Below are 18,117 nucleotides of genomic sequence, written 5' to 3' on the forward strand. Positions count from 1 at the left end.
TCTGATACTATATTCATTAGCATGCTCTTCTTACATCTCTACTACTCCCTCCGTTCTAAAATTCTTGTCTTACATTTGTCTCGATACAGATGTATCTAACACTAAAACGTAACTAGATACATCCGTATTTAGACAAATTTAAGACAAGAAATTTGGGACGGAGGGAGTAACTAAATTGGTGTTATGTGTGGTGGCGATGAGTTCTCTCTCCACTCCATCCCATCTTCATCATACATCTAGAATCTATCAGATCCGCTCTAGTTTGAAAGAGTTCAAGCCCCGCTCCATTCCAATCTTCCTCGTCCATCTAGAACCCATCATACTCTATTGGTTTGAAAAAAAAATTATAGGTGAAATGGTACAAAAATAATATTGTTGCGGAGCCTCAATCTTCTCTGAATTCTGATGTGCGGCAATGGATTCAGAATCAGAAGCACCATTGCAAACATACTAAAAGAGCAACTGCACAGGGCACAACTTAAGTTCAAGCTTCATCTTGACAAACATAGATGAGATCCTTCCGAAACTTTATGAGTTGGGGAGCATGTATTTCTCAAGCTGCAGACATTTGCAGATTCTTCCCTTGTGAACAGGCCTGATCTGAAGTTAGATTTGAAGTACTTTGGTCCATTCACAATCCTAGCTAAGTTTGGCACTATGTCATATCGTTTGGGCTTGCTTGAAGGAGGCTTACTTCACCATGTGTTCCATGTATAGCATCTTCATCATCCATGTATAGCATTACTCGTGTTCCATGTATCCCAAGTTCCCAACTGAAGCAGCATGTGCGAGACCATACGCCAGTGTTCGCTGCATTACCTGAACCTCCTGACCAGAGGGCTCTAGGAGTTATCCCTGAAAAAATATTGGATTCTCGCCCTGTGACGACCCGGTGCATCGTCTCCGCGCGGTTGCGCATTTGCATGCATCATCGTCGTGCAGTCGTCCTCTCTTCTCCGGACCATCAAGTCATGGAGCAGTGTAGTACAGCACAAAAGATGCCACGAGATCGCATCTCGAGCTCCTCAGTTCACTATCACTGGCCCCATCTTTTCTCCCCCCGTTCCCACTCCCTGCCGATGTCGAAGCTGTCGGTTCGCTCACAACCACCGGCTTCTTCTCGGGCTCACCGATGGCATCCATGATTAGACCATTACTGCAGCGACACTTCACCCTGTGATTCGTTCCAAAGCCCAAAAACTTGCAAAGAATGGCCTCGGCGGAGCTCGGCAAGAAGCTACGGATCCTGATCATCCCCTTGTTCGTCACCAGCCACATCGGCCCCCACACCGACCTCGCCGTCCGCCTCGCCGCGGCAAGGCCGGGCACCGTCGAGCCCACGCTGGCGGTCACCCCGGCAAACGTCTCGGTCGTTCGATCGACGCTCCAGCGGCACGGCGCGTCCGCGGCAACCAGCGCCATCAAGATAGCCACCTACCTTTCCCGGAGGTGGATGGCCTCCCGCTGGGCGTCGAGAACCTCTCTGCCGCCGGGGCCGCCGGGTGGCGCATCTTCGACGCGGCCATCGACGAGGCGCTGACGCGGCCCGCGCAGGAGGCGCTTATCAGGGAGCTGTCCCCTGACGCCGTCCTCACCGACGTCCACTTCTTCCGGAACTCCGTCATCGCCGGCGACCTGGGCGTGCCGTGCATTGCGTTCAGCGTCATCGACACCTTCTCGAACCTTGCCATGAGCCACCTCGGCGGTAAAGTCGACTGCGACTCCGGTTGCAAGGAGGTGATCGTACCACGTTTTCCAGGCCCGGAGGTACGGATCCCGAGGACCAAACTGCCCGAGTTCTTGAGGATCCAGGAAGAACACGACCGATTCAACCCGCGGTTGGCGGGAATACGCAGGTGCTTCGGCACGCCTTCAACACTTTCTTGGACATGGAGAGGCAATACCCCGTGTAAACAACAACGAGTTCAGAGCAATAAACAGAACTAGCAAATATGCACGTGCGTTGCAACAGGTGAAAAATACATGTCCTAAACCAAATATGCATGGCGACGGGAATGTGTATGTTAAGGAGTAACATGAAGGAGAATTTTGATTTCAGCCAACCATTTTGTACAAATGGCTAATAAACTTATGCATTGTACAATTTGCGGGTTTGATTAAAGATAGTCATCTCCAACTGTGATGAAAAAATAAACTCAAGCATAAGAATAAAAAGACATACAAAAGATAACAAAATTCAAAATACCAAAACACAATTTTTTATCCTCTGCATATTTTCATATTTCTGCCTTTCTGTGTGCATTTTTTTTCTTTCGTATTGGCTCCATGTTTGAATATTTCTTCCTCTCATGTGTCTTATTTTGCAACTGGATTGAATCTTAATTGTTTTATTTTGCCGATAGGTTTCATAACGCTGATTTTGTTTTTTTCTAAGGACTATGATATTTGACACATGTGTGCCATATAAGCAAAACTGCCACACCTTTACTTTTTTCACTTCAAAGTACCACATGATCTCCCTTCCTTCGACCCCACTTTCTTCCGAACGACCTGCAGGCTCGCCCGAGAAACCTGCTTCTCCCGTACATATCGCGCGCCCACCTCGGAGAAAATTGCCACTTCGTCACGTCTACCACATGATAAAAAAAAATGTGCATGTGGGATTCAAACCCACACCTTCTTGGCACCAAAGCGCGCTACCACAACAACCTCACCCTTAGTATTTGTTGCTCGAACTAAAGAAACTAATCGTTTTGATCCCTTTTTTTACAATTGTGTTACTACAAAAAAATACAGAAAATTACCATGATTTTCCCTCAGGACAAAGTTACCATGGTATTCGCATGCAAGTTATCAGGCCTGTGTTGCGTAAGTTACCGTGCTATTTACATAGAACTTACCAAGTAATATGTTTCAACAACTACACCCCTTTCGAAGTTACCACTGTGTTATAAGGTCTTCGATGTGTAAAATACCATGGTACTTACACATAAGTTATCAGGGTATATGTACATCAACCTCGTCCCTGGTCAAAGTTACCATGGGGAATTGTACATGAGTTACCGGGTCTACAGTTCGTATATTATCATGGTACTTACACCCAAAAACCTGAGTGTGTTTCGGTAACTTTTTTCATAGGTCAAAAATTACCACGATGTTTTTGCGTAACTTATCACGCCTATAGCAGGTCAAAGTGGGCCGTTTTTCTGGGCCAACCCATGAGCATGTGTGCCTCCTCATGACACTAAACATTATGTGGCTTTTCTGTGGCACATCATTTGTTGTGTTTATCTAAGAGGCCCCGCGAGGCGAGTGTATGTTTTTAACAACTTGTTTTCCTTTGGTAAAAAGTTACCATTATGTTTATATTGTAAGTTATCAGTTATGCGGTGCTTATATTATCATGTTATTCACACAAAAATTATCGGGGATGTTTTGAACAACTTTTTTCCCGGACAAAAAGTTATCATGGTGATTCTAGTTAACCTATCAAGCCTGCAATGCTTAAAATATCATGCTATTTACACAAAATTTATCAGGGGTATGTTTCAGCAAAATCCCCCCCCCCCCACAGGTCAAAAACTTATCATGGCGTTTAGTATCGCGGTGCATATGTATTCATGCTATATATTTACACATGAAAATACCAGAGGAGGGAGGTATAGTACTGTGCTATTTACATAGAAGATACCGGAGTATCTTTAAAAAAATCTTCCCTATGGTCAAAGTTACCATGGTGTTTCTATCTCAGTTATCAGATGTGTGCTACGTATATTACCATCTATTTACACGTAAATTATCTGGTTTCTTTTCACATTTTTCTTCCCCAACGGTTAAAGTTACCACGATGTTTGTATCTAAATTATCAGGTCTATGGCGTAAATGTTATCGTGCTATTTACAGAAATTACCGAGGGCCGGGGTTCAACAAATTTCTTTCCAATGATCAAAGTTACCATGATGCTTTCATCAAAGTTATCACGCCTTCAATGCTTATGACCATGCTACTTACATATAATATACTGCGTGGTATACAAAAGTTATCATGTTGGTGTGCGTCATTTATCGTGGTGGTGATGGAGAATTTACCACGGGAAAAGTTTATGTGCCAGGTTTGATAGATGAAACAAAAGCTTTTTAGTGCTAAAATATTGAAGGCAAAACATGTCAAAAACATTATTTTTCCTTAGCTTGTTCAACAATGAGTGTCATAGGTGAGATAGAAAGCGCGTGGGGCCGTAACTGATGATACCATTCTCTACCCCTTTTCCTTCCGTGCATTCTCTCTGTTTCCTTCCTTACTCAGCCCTCCCTCTTGAGGAACGTGAATCACGTCTGTTTCTCCTTGTTTCCTTATTTCTGAAATCAGCCTCTCTTTCTTTAATTTCTTTAGCCCCTCTCTCTTTCCCTCCTTATCATCTCTCTCTTTCTCTCTTATTTCCAAGAGGACTTCTTAACTCCCAGGGAAGTTAATGACATATATAAATTGGGTGGATCACATGTAAGGGGGCGATGTGGTATTATTTGACAGGCGAGTTGACCTTTTAACACTGAATATAACCTAGTTTGGTTGGTTGTGGCGTTATGCGCTCAACAGTAGGTTGCGTGTTCGATTTAGGCTCAAACATTTTTTGCCTTGGTCTGGCTCGTCAGGATAAGTGGGCCTGATTCCTTGGGCCATCGGACGCATCAAACGGGATGGTTAATTCGGCCTACTCGTGTGGATGTTGGGTTTAGTCCTTCTCTCGGACCAGAGTAGATATCGAGGAAGGATTTTTTAGACGAAAGCGAAACTGGCGTACAATGGGTTTTGACACGGACGGACGAAAATTTTAAGATGGACGAAATTATGATGAGAAGAAGCAATAGCCCTTTTATTATTACTAGCACAAAAGTCCGTGCGTTGCAACGGGGAAGAAAATTGATGCATTGATTTGAGAAAAAGGCTAGTTTCGCCATTCACCAAAATGCCCATCAACGCGGCATACGGGTCATGCATGTACGCTTTTATCATGTCATCATTTCCTTTAATTAGAGCCATGCATGTATCTTTTTCTCATTTAATTTAATTAGAGCCAATCACACCATGCCAAGCCCATAAATCCTTCTAATTAGAGCCAATACAACATGGTTGCATCGTCCATATCCCCTTCATTATGGAGTTTTCTCTCCTTTTGGTATGCTGTTTCCTCTCTTTCTTGGTTTTGAAGATGACTTGCTGATATAAGTTGAATCTACTACAACTCACGTGTGTATATAAGTTGGTGAAATTTGATCTAAAGGAGCGAGGTAGGACTAATATTGATTGAATCAGTTCTTTACTGCAATCCGATTATAGGCCGGCTGGCTATAGCCTTCGTGGCCCAACCCAGAGGTTAGGGGTTTGATACCCAGTTAAAACATATATTTTTTACCTTTTTTCATGAAAGTGGCAGGAGCAGGCCCATCAAAGGAAGGTCGATGCCCAGCCAGTTGGGCCGTTGCACCTTCCGACTATGTTCTCCCATCGCATGAAAACACGGCCAGAAATTCACGTGAATAGTACCACCTCATTAGATTAAAAAAAGTCCAAATAACAAAATCACGTAGGCGGGACGAAACCAAGAATACCACCTTGCTTTATTAGTAGGTATAGATATAGATATAGACTAGTACAAATGCCCGTGCGTTGCACCGGGCGGAAAAAGAGGCACACCATGCTTCATGTGAAAAAAAAGTGTGTTCCTCCAAACATTATTGAGCAATAAATAAAGCGTGTAGTTAGCCTAAAAACCTGCTTCATGTGTTAAATATGGAAATATTCTTATTTTTAATAAAAGTTAACGTTTACATAAAAATCGGGACACTTTTTGAAGAATAGTTAACATTTTTATGAAATTGGAACATTTCTTTAAATAGGAATTTTTAACAGATGTTTTTTAATAATGTTTTGTCTTTTTGAAAACTATATTTTATTTGTAATATTTTTTGCACTATTTGGGCTTGGCCCAAACATAAGGACTTGCCTACACAAACACGCACACTTTAAGAAAAAGAAGACAATGTCGTTGCGAGAAGAACTGCCCACGTTGTCTCTCTTCCCGTTCCCCATCTCACTATCCCTAGTAAACAAATAATTGACCCTCTTCATTTAATTGCCCATGCGTTGCAACATGAACGTACCATAATTTGCATGTTTGAAAAGTCACCTGGGATTCAGTTATCTTGCAAATGCATAAAAATATTTTGGTGTTGTTGCTCCATGTAGTCCCCTTGTCTCTCTTGCGGAAGAATGAAGAATGAACTGTGATATAATTTGCATGTTTGAAAAACTTGACTGAGATTCAGTCATCTAGTCTATAGCAAATACATAACTCAATGTCTCACTATGATATGGATAAATCTTATGGCTCTCTTAAACACAAACAATGATAATTCTCGTGGGATCTTCTGTCACATAAAGTGTGAGAATTGCAAGAGCAGGACAAATAATCGTACATAAAAGATAAATTGAGCACTGAGACATCAAAGTAAATCAGAGCTAGTCATGATTCACCCACCCTTGCTCTGATGGTTTTATGCATTTGCTCACCTCTCAACAAGGCGACAACTATAACATTGTACTGCCCCAAGTAGTGTTCCTCTATGTCTACTCATGGTTTCATTCAAGTTTTTTTACGCTATTATCCACCAATGAACATAGAAAGGGGTCACTAAAGGTATCTTCAGATATAACTTATCCAGGGCCATCAGTTATGGTATAAGCATCCAAAGGAATACTCAGATATAACTTATATACAACAAATAGAGCCAACCAGAAGGTGTCTTCAGATATAAAGCCATGTAAAAAATTGTCACCCTGGAAAAATATTGCATGCTTGAGAGATCAGGATGCACGTTTCCATCTCTGTTTACAAGTTGCGACCATGTGAGCATGGTCTATGTTACAGTAAAAGAAAGAGAAGAAAAACTACACCGAAACAGGTTAGTTTTAAGTCACATGATGGGGAAAAGGTGGATTTACCATTGGAAAAAAATAGGTCTTATTAGCACTAAGACACACATCAGCATAAAAGATAAGGAATGCCAGAACATAGCATCAGTAAGAAAATAAAAATGCATAGAACAGAAGCACCACAATTTGGGTCGAAACCTGACATGGGTAATAGACGATTACTTTTGCTTCAAAAGAATACATCAAAGCTTCCATTGGTCACTGAAACTTCTCCTGGCATGATATATGGTCCAGCAGAAAGCTACACTACTGGCAAGTATAAGCAAATAATGTATAGTTATAAGCAAATAATGTATAGTTATAAAAGATATGGGTAGTTAACTCTACAAATAACAACTCAAGAATAACATATAGTTATAAGTAGGTAGAACATTGCTCTTCTACAACAAAAGATTATGAAAAGTTTATGATCCAACTATTCAATAGTAGATAATGGTACAGTTTTGTGTAATGGAACAAACACATTCTATTTATTACCCTGATTTGTTAGTTTAAAGGCAATTGACAGAGGAAATTTAAGATAAACATGGCCATTCTGTGTAAGCAAAATAACACAAACAGTGGCAAGAAATAGGATACAGAGATTACAACAATGCCAGTACACAATCTGACTTCACCTACCAAGACTAATAGTTGTTCTCTTTTAGTGGTAATCTTCTATCTGGGAGAGTTACAAATTTGTTCGTAACAAAGAAAAAAATGAATTTTCTGAATCACTAATTTTATGCACCAAGTATCATTCAAATAGGAATATGCAGCACTAAGATTGAAGATAGTGAACCTGACCGAAGGTTGGATTATCCATAGTTTGGTTGGGGATAGAGATACCAAGGAATTGATGATCCCAGTCTCTCTCTGGTTTGGTCCTCAAGGGTGCCCAACAATGTATTCTTTTTGGATGGCTACTGCATAACGGAAGAATGAACACATTTCGAAATTTACACAAGACCATACTTGATTCAGACATCTGCCCCATGTGTCTCCAAGCCACAGAAACTTGCTCTCGTCTATTTATTCAGTGTCCTACAACAAAAGTTGTTTGGTGTGGTACTGGCATACTCCAAACTGGCAGGAAATCATCAATTCGAAGCGTTTCATGACTTTGCTTATCCTTTGGAACATTTGGGATCCTTGAAACTCTCAAGTATTCAGACAATACATGAAGCACAGAAATATGGCATGGGAAGTTGTTTTGAGACAATACATGAAGCAGGCCAAGCACTCCCTCTTCAAGTAGCTCATGGAGCTTGGGGCGGCGATGACGCACGACAGCGATCTGGGGCGGTGGCGAGCAACGCATAACACTAGCGGCGACACGAACAAACGCTTGTCGGCCGGAGAACCGTCGAGCTCAGGGCACAGACGGATGGCGACGCCGATCGTGGAGACTCGCGGCTGCTGTTGGGACCATGCTGGCGGCGGCGGCGGCGCATCCCATTCTACAAATGCTTGTAAAAAATCTTTGCAACTCCAGATCAAAATAAGATTTTTGCAGACGGACATCAATGTTGACTAAATCGTAATAATGTAACAAAAAATAGCTGATCATTATTTTATTCTTTCAAGTGGCACCAGGCACTTAATTCTACTGAAAAATATGCACATACACACTGGCCGCATGCCCAGAGAAGTTAGCTCCACGCAAACATTTGCATATCAGGTCTTGTCATCTTGTGCAACTGTAATGGAGTTTTGACAGATTGATTTGAGCAAAAAACATGGGTCTGCAAGTCTGAACTAATAATAACAGCACGGCAAAGAGAATATTTAGGCCAACAGATCAGGCAATCTGCTACTACATGCATGCGTGTGGAAAGAGGGGTGTTGAAGGCATTAATCTGAGAAACACATGTTGGACAACCCCAGAAACTACAGAGAGAAAAGTTATTTAGTACACGCTAAGAAACACACATGTTTCTTTGTTGATCAATGCATATGTTGCACTTGAATACACCTCCTAATCCTGGTTTGCTAGGTGCAGCTAGCATATCTATTCTGAAGAGCTACTTGTTAACTGGAAAAAAACATAATCGCAGTCAGAGCAATGGGACAGAAACAATGACTAAAATAGGGGATACCATCGAGTGATTAGCTTTCAAGGGGATGCATACCTCTCGTGTAGCCGCCACAGGAGACATTGCACGGCTCGACGGATGTTCTTGTTCCTCCGGCGAACTCGGCACTTTTTCCTCCGGCGAACTCGGCGGTGACATTGGACGTTTGGTCAAAAATTGTAATTTCGACGGGATGATGGAGATTATGGTCCCGAGGCACGACCTAATGGAGATTCCGGCCGAGGACCCTTACTAATAGCAGCCAATCAAATCCGGGTCGGGCGCTCCATCAATTTGTGTTGGAGAAGGACAGGGCCGGTTTCCAATTTCCTATCCAAATCACAACACATCAGCAGTAAGTCGGAGGTTGAGACGGATACGACAAAGGAGTCCGGAGAGGACTGGTGGCGGCGGACGGCCAGTGCTAGCGGCGAATGGCCGGCGTACCCACAGGATGCTGTCCCACCTTCCATCCTCCATGAACGCCCACGAGCACAGCTGGCGCACCCACAGGAAGTTGACCCCCCTTCCATCCTCCATGAACGCCCACAAGCACGCAAGGGTGGACTCCCTTACCCAAGCACGCACCCACGGCATCCGCCTTCTCCTCCACCGCGGTTGTAGCCGTCCGACGACAAGGGCGCTGCCCGTCACCTGCCCATGCTCCGCCGTCGCTGGAAAAGGAGGAGTTTGGATAAGATGAATTAGAGAACGGACCGTATTTCAAACAAACATAGGGTTTTTTATGTAAAAATGAAGCGTTTAGGTCCACGCCGAGGCTTAACCCGCCGCCGTGCCAGAGCAGCCGGCGCGCGTTCGGCTGGAACCGGGTAGGCGGCGGCCCGTGGCCCATAGCAAATTTTCTGGCCCATGTAATATAAAGCTGTGAAAACAAAATTGGACGGACGAAATTTAGTACCACCTCACGTATATGTTTTAAATTCGAATTGAAAGCGTAAATTCACGGGAAGAAGCGTATTATGACGGTGAACCCACGGAGTCAATCCGTGCTTTATTATTAAAAAAAATTAAAAAAATAGGGAAAGATTATATATTATATACTAGTACAAATGCCCGTGCGTTGCAACGGGCGTGGAATCTTACAAAACCTGCTCCATATGTCGTTAGGTACAATTTCCCTTTTTCTTGAGTTGGAATCGCTGTGATTTATTAACCAGTCTCCATTGATTCTGAGCGTGATAACACACGCTGGCAAGACATGAAACCATGTTTTAGAAAGCTTATTCTTATTGCAACTAAAACATGGGCAACTTTGTTCTTGAACAACGCACCCAGCAAACCTTGGACTCCATGAAGTCCTGAATTTCTTTGTCATATACGCACCATTTCTTATATTCAGTTCTAATAAACGTCGGTACTAGGTTACATTGTTGCTTCTCGGTTGAATTTTGGTCGTTCAGAAGCCACCATGGCATTCTTCGCCTAATTGAAGACTTCATGGAATAGTGTTTGATTCAGTTTTCTTTTTTTTTTATTTCAGAAAACATGATTTGTTTAATAAAAATAAGTGCTTTATTAAAAAATAGTGACTGTTTTTAAATGGAACAACTTTTGGGAATTTTGACCAGTTTTTAAAAAGTGTGAATATATAAAACTATTTTTACTATGTTGAGTTTTTTTATATATAAGTTTGTTCTTTGGTGGGGAGTCGTTATTCTTGTATTTTTCATTATTTGGGCTTGGCCCAAAGAAAGCTCTTGACATGGACATTTCACGTACACAGATAACACTTTGGTGATTCTCAAAAAAAAAACACTTTGGTATTAAAAAAAGGAGTGTCTATTACAATCGACTGAAATTGAATTGGCCTTTAATCAACTACTTGTAGAGGAAACTGCTGAACACAAACATGCTATAATTCATCATTCGGCTGCCGTAAAATCATCATCAACTTGCTGTACAATGATCAACACATTATGAACTAATCACATACTAAATATTTCATCGTCATGAAGCTTTAAATACAGTTTTTTCGACTGAAATTTACAGTCAACTCACTATGATAAACAGTAACTTTAAAAGTGTATCGAGCTTTGATGAATTTTACAGTGTTCGTTTTACTATAATTTCAGTCAGTAACAACCAGATCACAACAAAGATACTGGAACTTCCGTAAAAATAAGGAGAAACAACCAGTAACAATGTGTGCTTTATGATCAGATAAGAACGAAAAAAAGGATGGAGGAAGAAGGGGACAGAATAGCTACACAATCAGGAAACTACAGTCACACCAAGAAGACAAACTGCAGGTCAGTACTCTCGCAATCTCCTCCAAATAGTTCTTCCAGTACAAGAAGATCAACACCTAAGAGCATCATCAAAACATGTCTAGAACACCAATAGTTCAGAAAAATGTAGCACCATAAATTAAGGTAACTGTATACTGTAAAATCTATACCAGGTCATTGTAAAATACAACAATCACAACCTTTATGGTACTGCTGTAAATTACAGAAGTTGTAGGATTGTAAATCTTCGAACAGGGTAGTGTAAATTCAAGCAGAAGGTCACTGTAAATTCAAACAATCAAAAAAATTATAGAGCTGTAAATTATAGAAGCTACAGGACACTAAATTCATCATCAGGTTAGTCATCAATTAACTATAATTTACTACGAAAACAAAAACAAGTAGACTTCTTTGAGTACTACAGTACAGTAAAATCCATCATAGCAATTCAAAAAATTCTAATAGCTACAGGGCAGTTATTCGATCGTCGTGTATTGTAAATTCATCATGAAGAAACGGTAAAGTAAACACAAACTTTTAGAAGGCACTCTAAACTGGACAGTATTACCTGTTAATCAGAAACAAAACAAAATAAATTTCTAAAGGACGAACAAAATGAACTTCTTCACTGACTTCACTCAACATACATAGACAAACAAATCGGAAAAATATATCACTTCACTTGCATGACTTCACCCAACATACATAGACTAACAAGTCAAAAAAATATAGGGGACAATGAGGTGCTTCACTTGCATGACTTCACCAACATACATGGAAAAACTCTGAACCACAACCCTTAAATATGATTCTTCTACTGCATGTAGGGGCTTGACTCCACCCAACATACAAAGATAGAAGGTCAGCATGTGCATCATTCAAGGCGGCCAAATATGGCAAAGGACATGGAATTTATATACACTGAAGATGAACCTTCTCTCAATGTAAGTAAAAAAGCAACTACTTCACAAGGATACAATTTTGTAAGTAGCAAAACATACTTTTATTTGAGCGAAACAATATTGAAAGTGCTAAAAATATAAAGGGTCATTATTGAAGGAAAAAATATATTCCTATGCGAATTTCTTGATGAAAAATTTGTAACACAACACCCTTGCTTTACTACCGGCCGCCGACTCCGCCAACCCAAACATCTTACTCCTGCTAGCAACGTCACTGGACATGGTGAGGGTGAAAACTCTGTCACATGCTCAAGGGTTATATGATTGGCATTGCTAGTTGAAGGTTATCTACATGGCTTAAAATCATTATTCTAACCTGAAACAGCAAGATAAACATACCTATATAGGCCTTGGAGAGACTACGTATTGTTGCTAGTGTTTGATGAAGCTTCAGATTAAATTACTATGTATTATATGCTTAATTTTATTAGTGCATGCTTGATTTTCTTACAATCAAGGGAAAATGTAGTAATATAATCTGAAGCTTCATGAAACAGCAGGGGTACTACAAAGCTGAAGGTCCCCTGCCTGTAGAATCTAATGCATGTAAAATAAGCAATGCCCTTTTTTGACCTCCTCTTGTACAGAAAATCGTTCCCCAGACTGTACCACCATAGTCAAGAAGCTAGAGTATTTCGCTCTGAAGGACCAAGGTGATTCGATGCACGATCGTCATGCCAATCACCCCTGAGTAATGCTATTGTGGTGTGTCCGGTATCAGGTTATCTGTTGCAAGAGGTTGCAAGTCCACCGAAGCAGTGGCAGAACCAGTATCTTGGTCCGTCTCAGAATCACCCAACTAAGACAGACGGGCTGACACTGGCCCACACACCAGTTCTCTCCACTATCTAACACTTCAAGGGCAATTTGGAATTTATCAGCAATTTCAGAAGCACCAAAACTACCAGAATATGAACTCTATGGTACGAGTAAAGCAGAGCTGGCGAATCATGTTTTAGCCCCTTTCTCCGAACTTCAACTCCTAACTGATAGTGACCCGATGCTTGAAATGTAGAATAACAAATTTCAGTCATGATTAGATAAGTTAAGAAGATTGGAGGGCCTCTGTATTTGAGAAATGCACAAAGCCGTAGTAGCCAGTACAAGATTTACAAAGTATCAAGGGGAACACATAGGTTCATAGAATTGTATGAATGTGAAGACATATCGAACTAAGAAACAATTACGAGCAACAGATTCATACTTCGAGCCAAGACAAACAGATTTTTTTAGTGATTGTTTAGTAATTTGAGAAATGACAAGCAATGAGCATGTGAATATCAAGACTACCTCCTAGATTTGATTGTCAGTGTACTCTCCTAGAGGTCAAGGTTGTTTCTCACAGTTCAATCGAACATTGATGATGGCCAATCTAGAAATCAGATCGTGCAACCCAATGGTGCCAATGTCGACGATGTCTACTATTATCTAACTGATAGTAGGACACATGATACAGAAAAGGGCATGCATGAGAGTTGATTTACCACTACATATTCTACCAAAAATACCTGTCTGCATACCTTGGAGTATATCTCACGTGCATCATTATTAAAAAGTTAATGACATGAGCTACTTAGTAATATTCTGTTGTTGATCTGGCAAATCACTGAATCAAACAGTTCATTTGCCCATGAGTTTAGATTTCTGGCAATTTACTCACAAGGGGAAAAAAGGTGCAGCTTCTTTAGTGTTGGGGAACGTAGCATAAATTCAAAATTTTCCTACGTGTCACCAAGATCTATCTATGGAGTCATCTAGCAAAGGAGGAGTGGATGTACATACCCTTGTAGATCGCGCGCGGAAGCGTTCAAGAGAACGGGTTGATGGAGTCGTACTCGTCGTGATCCAAATCACCGATGATCCTAGCGCCGAACGGACGGCACCTCCGCGTTCAACACACGTACGGAGCAGCGACGTCTCCTCCTTCTTGATCCAGCAAGGGGGGAGGAGAGGTTGATGGAGATCCAGCAGCACGACGGCGTGGTGGTGGAAGTAGCGGGATTCCAACAGGGCTTCGCCAAGCGCTGCGGGAGGAGGGAGATGTGTCATGGAAGGGAGAGGGAGGCGCCAGGGCTTAGGTTGGGCTGCCCTCCCTTCCCCCCACTATATATAGGGCCAAGGGAGAGGGGGGAGGCGCAGCCTTGGCCCTTCCTTCAAGGAAGGGTGCGGCCAGGGAGGAGTCCCACCTCCCTAAGGCACCTCGGAGGTGCCTTCCCCCTTTAGGACTCTTCCTTTCCCTTGACTCTTGGCGCATGGGCCTCTTGGGGCTGGTGCCCTTGTCCCATATAGGCCAAGGCGCACCCCCTACAGCCCATGTGGCCCCCCAGGGCAGGTGGCCCCACCCGGTGGACCCCCGGGACCCCTCCGGTGGTCCCGGTACAATACTGGTGACCCCGAAACTTGTCCCGATGCCCGAAATAGCACTTCCTATATATAATTCTTTACCTCCGGACCATTCCGGAACTCCTCATGACGTCCGGGATCTCATCCGGGACTCCGAACAACTTTCGGGTTACCGCAGACTAATATCTCTATAACCCTAGCGTCACCGAACCTTAAGTGTGTAGACCCTACGGGTTCGGGAGACATGCAGACATGACCGAGATGACTCTCCGGTCAATAACTAACAGCGGGATCTGGATACCCATGTTGGCTCCCACATGTTCCACGATGATCTCATCGGATGAACCACGATGTCAAGGACTTAATCAATCCCGTATACAATTCCCTTTGTCTAGCGGTACGATACTTGCCCGAGATTCGATCGTCGGTATCCCGATACCTTGTTCAATCTCGTTACCGGCAAGTCTCTTTACTCGTTTCGTAACACATCATCCCGTGATCAACTCCTTGGTCACATTGTGCACATTATGATGACGTCCTACCGAGTGGGCCCAGAGATACCTCTCCGTTTACACGGAGTGACAAATCCCAGTCTTGATTCGTGCCAACCCAACAGACACTTTCGGAGATACCTGTAGTGTACCTTTATAGCCACCCAGTTACGTTGTGACGTTTGGCACACCCAAAGCACTCCTACGGTATCCGGGAGTTGCACAATCTCATGGTCTAAGGAAATGATACTTGACATTAGAAAAGCTTTAGCATACGAACTACATGATTTTGTGCTAGGCTTAGGATTGGGTCTTGTCCATCACATCATTCTCCTAATGATGTGATCCCGTTATCAACGACATCCAATGTCCATGGTCAGGAAACCGTAACCATCTATTGATCAACGAGCTAGTCAACTAGAGGCTTACTAGGGACATGGTGTTGTCTATGTATCCACACATGTATCTGAGTTTCCTATCAATACAATTCTAGCATGGATAATAAACGATTATCATGAACAAGGAAATATAATAATAACTAATTTATTATTGCCTCTAGGGCATATTTCCAACATTTAGAACATGCTAACACAAAAATGTAAATATGTAACAGAAGTGGGCAAGAGGGAAAATAGATGATGGTATTTACATGGAGGTTATGGAGCTGAATTTCTCCCTCTGATGGCCAGTTATTAGATACCCAATCTTCAGACATTGAAAGAGAGGCCTCTGTTATGCTTCTTGTTGGGAAGATTTGCCCTGAAGTAAGAAGGCAGAGAGATTAAAAGTTGGGAACACAACTTCGCACAGGGCTTAATCCATGTTTTGAAATCATTCATCAGTCTCTTAAAAAACATCACTTTCTCTATAGACAATGTAAACTAAAACTGATGACAATTATTTTCAGCAGACTAAGAAAGAACAATGGTTTGCACTGAATCAAACAGTTCATTTGCCCATGAGTTTAGATTTCTGGCAATTTACTCACAAGGGGAAAATGGTGCAGATTCTTTAGAACATACCAACACAAAAATGTAAATATGTAACAGAAATGGGCAAGAGGGAAAATAGATGATGGTATTTACATGGAGGTTATGGAGCTGAATTTCTCCCTCTGATGGCCAGTTATTAGATACCCAATCTTCAGACATTGAAAGAGAGGCCTCTGTTATGCTTCTTGTTGGGAAGATTTGCCTTGAAGTAAGAAGGCAGAGAGATTAAAAGTTGGGAACACAACTTCGCACAGGGCTTAATCCATGTTTTGAAATCATTCATCTATCTCTTAAAAAACATCACTTTCTCTATAGACAATGTAAACTAAAACTGATGACAATTATTTTCAGCAGACCAAGAAAGAACAATGGTTTGCCAAGAAATACTAATCTTCTATATCTAAATAGCTAGCCCCCACTAACTATTTCTCTTAACATGCAAGCATGCCACATCATCCCATAACATGCATGAGAAAAGGCCCACCTCCACTATCATATGTCTTCCAACATGCAAGCATGTGACTTCATCATTATACATGCATGGAAAAAAGACTCCTCTCAACATGCAAACATCCAAGGGAATTTTCATTCTACTATGCTATTTATATAGTAATCAAACATAATAAATTATATGTATTTTCAGTTTTAGCTGTCATATTATTACTTCAAATATTCATTATTCATACAACGAATCACATTGAAATATGTTGCAAAATATTCCCGCAATAACGTGCGAGGTATCATCTAGTGAAACTAACAATTACCATTGTACGTTCTAGCATATTAGGAATTTCATTTCATTTACCATGTAGTACAAAACCTAAGTATTGTCTGGAAACATATACGTCAAATAAATATAGTGGAAAGGACCACAACGACATACCTGCAGGAGAGCCACAACTTGAGCAGCAAATTGCAAAAGAACTTAGTTTGCTTGAGGAAATATCACATGTTAAAATCTCCATGGTTCCCTAGATGCATAAACATCATCATCCTGTAGGCAAACATGACTTGCCAAAGCGGATCAGACTACAACATCCAAACTTACCAATAAATTGAGGAATTGTGAAAACATCAACGCTGTTATGGCAAGCACGACAACCACTTTAGAAATTTGAGCTTTAGTCATGTCGCTGCATATTTGGAACATCATAATGTTATTCCTACTGAACCTTGTGTTAGCCATTTGAATAATTACAACTAAAATGATATGTGACCTTCTATATTCCTTTTGTAAATGTAATACTGTAACGAATTCTATATCTGGCTAAATTGACTACCTAATGTCCATGCTTATATAGCACAAAAAGTGAGGATTAATGTCCATGCTTATACAGCCCACCTTTCCCCATACAAGGATGTACACGATTATTTTGTTTCTGAAAATATTGTTGACAGTGTATACACACAACCTCAAATTCTCAGCTGGGAAAAAACAAACCTAATCATCACTGAACTATTGTGCTTCTTTTGCATCACATCCCATGAAGAATCTGCAACCGTGGTGGATGGGGAACTCCCATGGGGTGCTACATCTGCATCTGCAGCAGAGGACAGGAAGAGAAGGTGAGGTGTAGAGGTGGCAGATCCCGGCCAAGAAAGAAGGAGGGACGAACCTGGGGCCGCCGGAGATGCGCCGGCGAAGCCTTGGCCGAAACCCTAGCCACGGGGGTGGGGTTGCGAGCGGGCGGTAGAGGCCAGAAGCGGAGAATCTGTCCGGAGGGGAGGGAGGCGCGGACCGTGGGGAGCTCGGGAGCGTGCTGCGCGTCGCCGGAGCTCGCCGGAAGTGGCCAGCATGGGTGGTGGCGGCTGCGAGGACTTCGTGGGCGAGAGGGAGAGGAGGCGAGACCGTGTGTGTGGTCGTGTCTGTTTTTTTCTTTGCAAATCTGATCGGACGGTGGGTTGAATCGCACAAATTATAGGGACTCTTTTGCAAGAACGAAACGTTTTCTCTGATAGTCACTTAAAAACGGACTGTGGGTTGATTTCTCAGAAACGGGGGGACTTTTTTGCAAAAAGCTTAACGACGGACGACCAGGAGCACTCGCTGCTTTATTAGTAGGGAAAGATAT

General features: G+C 42.0%; 1 long non-coding RNA gene and 1 pseudogene across 2 annotated transcripts; one reads left to right on the forward strand and one right to left on the reverse strand.

Moving 5' to 3' along the window:
- Nucleotides 1-1,210: 1,210 nt before the first annotated feature.
- LOC119354485 lies at nucleotides 1,211-1,913 on the forward strand (annotated as a pseudogene).
- A 6,851-nt stretch (nucleotides 1,914-8,764) lies between these two features.
- LOC119285732 lies at nucleotides 8,765-9,725 on the reverse strand. Of its 2 annotated transcripts, none has more exons than XR_005139757.1 (3): nucleotides 9,475-9,725; nucleotides 9,066-9,338; nucleotides 8,765-8,968 (listed from the first exon to the last, which is right to left on the reverse strand). It is a non-coding gene; the product is annotated as an uncharacterized LOC119285732 (long non-coding RNA). The 2 variants fall into 2 exon arrangements; XR_005139763.1 differs by having other exon boundaries at nucleotides 9,456-9,725.
- Between the last annotated feature and the right edge of the window lie 8,392 nt (nucleotides 9,726-18,117).

This window comes from Triticum dicoccoides, chromosome 1A, assembly GCF_002162155.2.
Source record: "Triticum dicoccoides isolate Atlit2015 ecotype Zavitan chromosome 1A, WEW_v2.0, whole genome shotgun sequence".
In the NCBI taxonomy this organism is placed as follows: Eukaryota; Viridiplantae; Streptophyta; class Magnoliopsida; order Poales; family Poaceae; genus Triticum; species Triticum dicoccoides.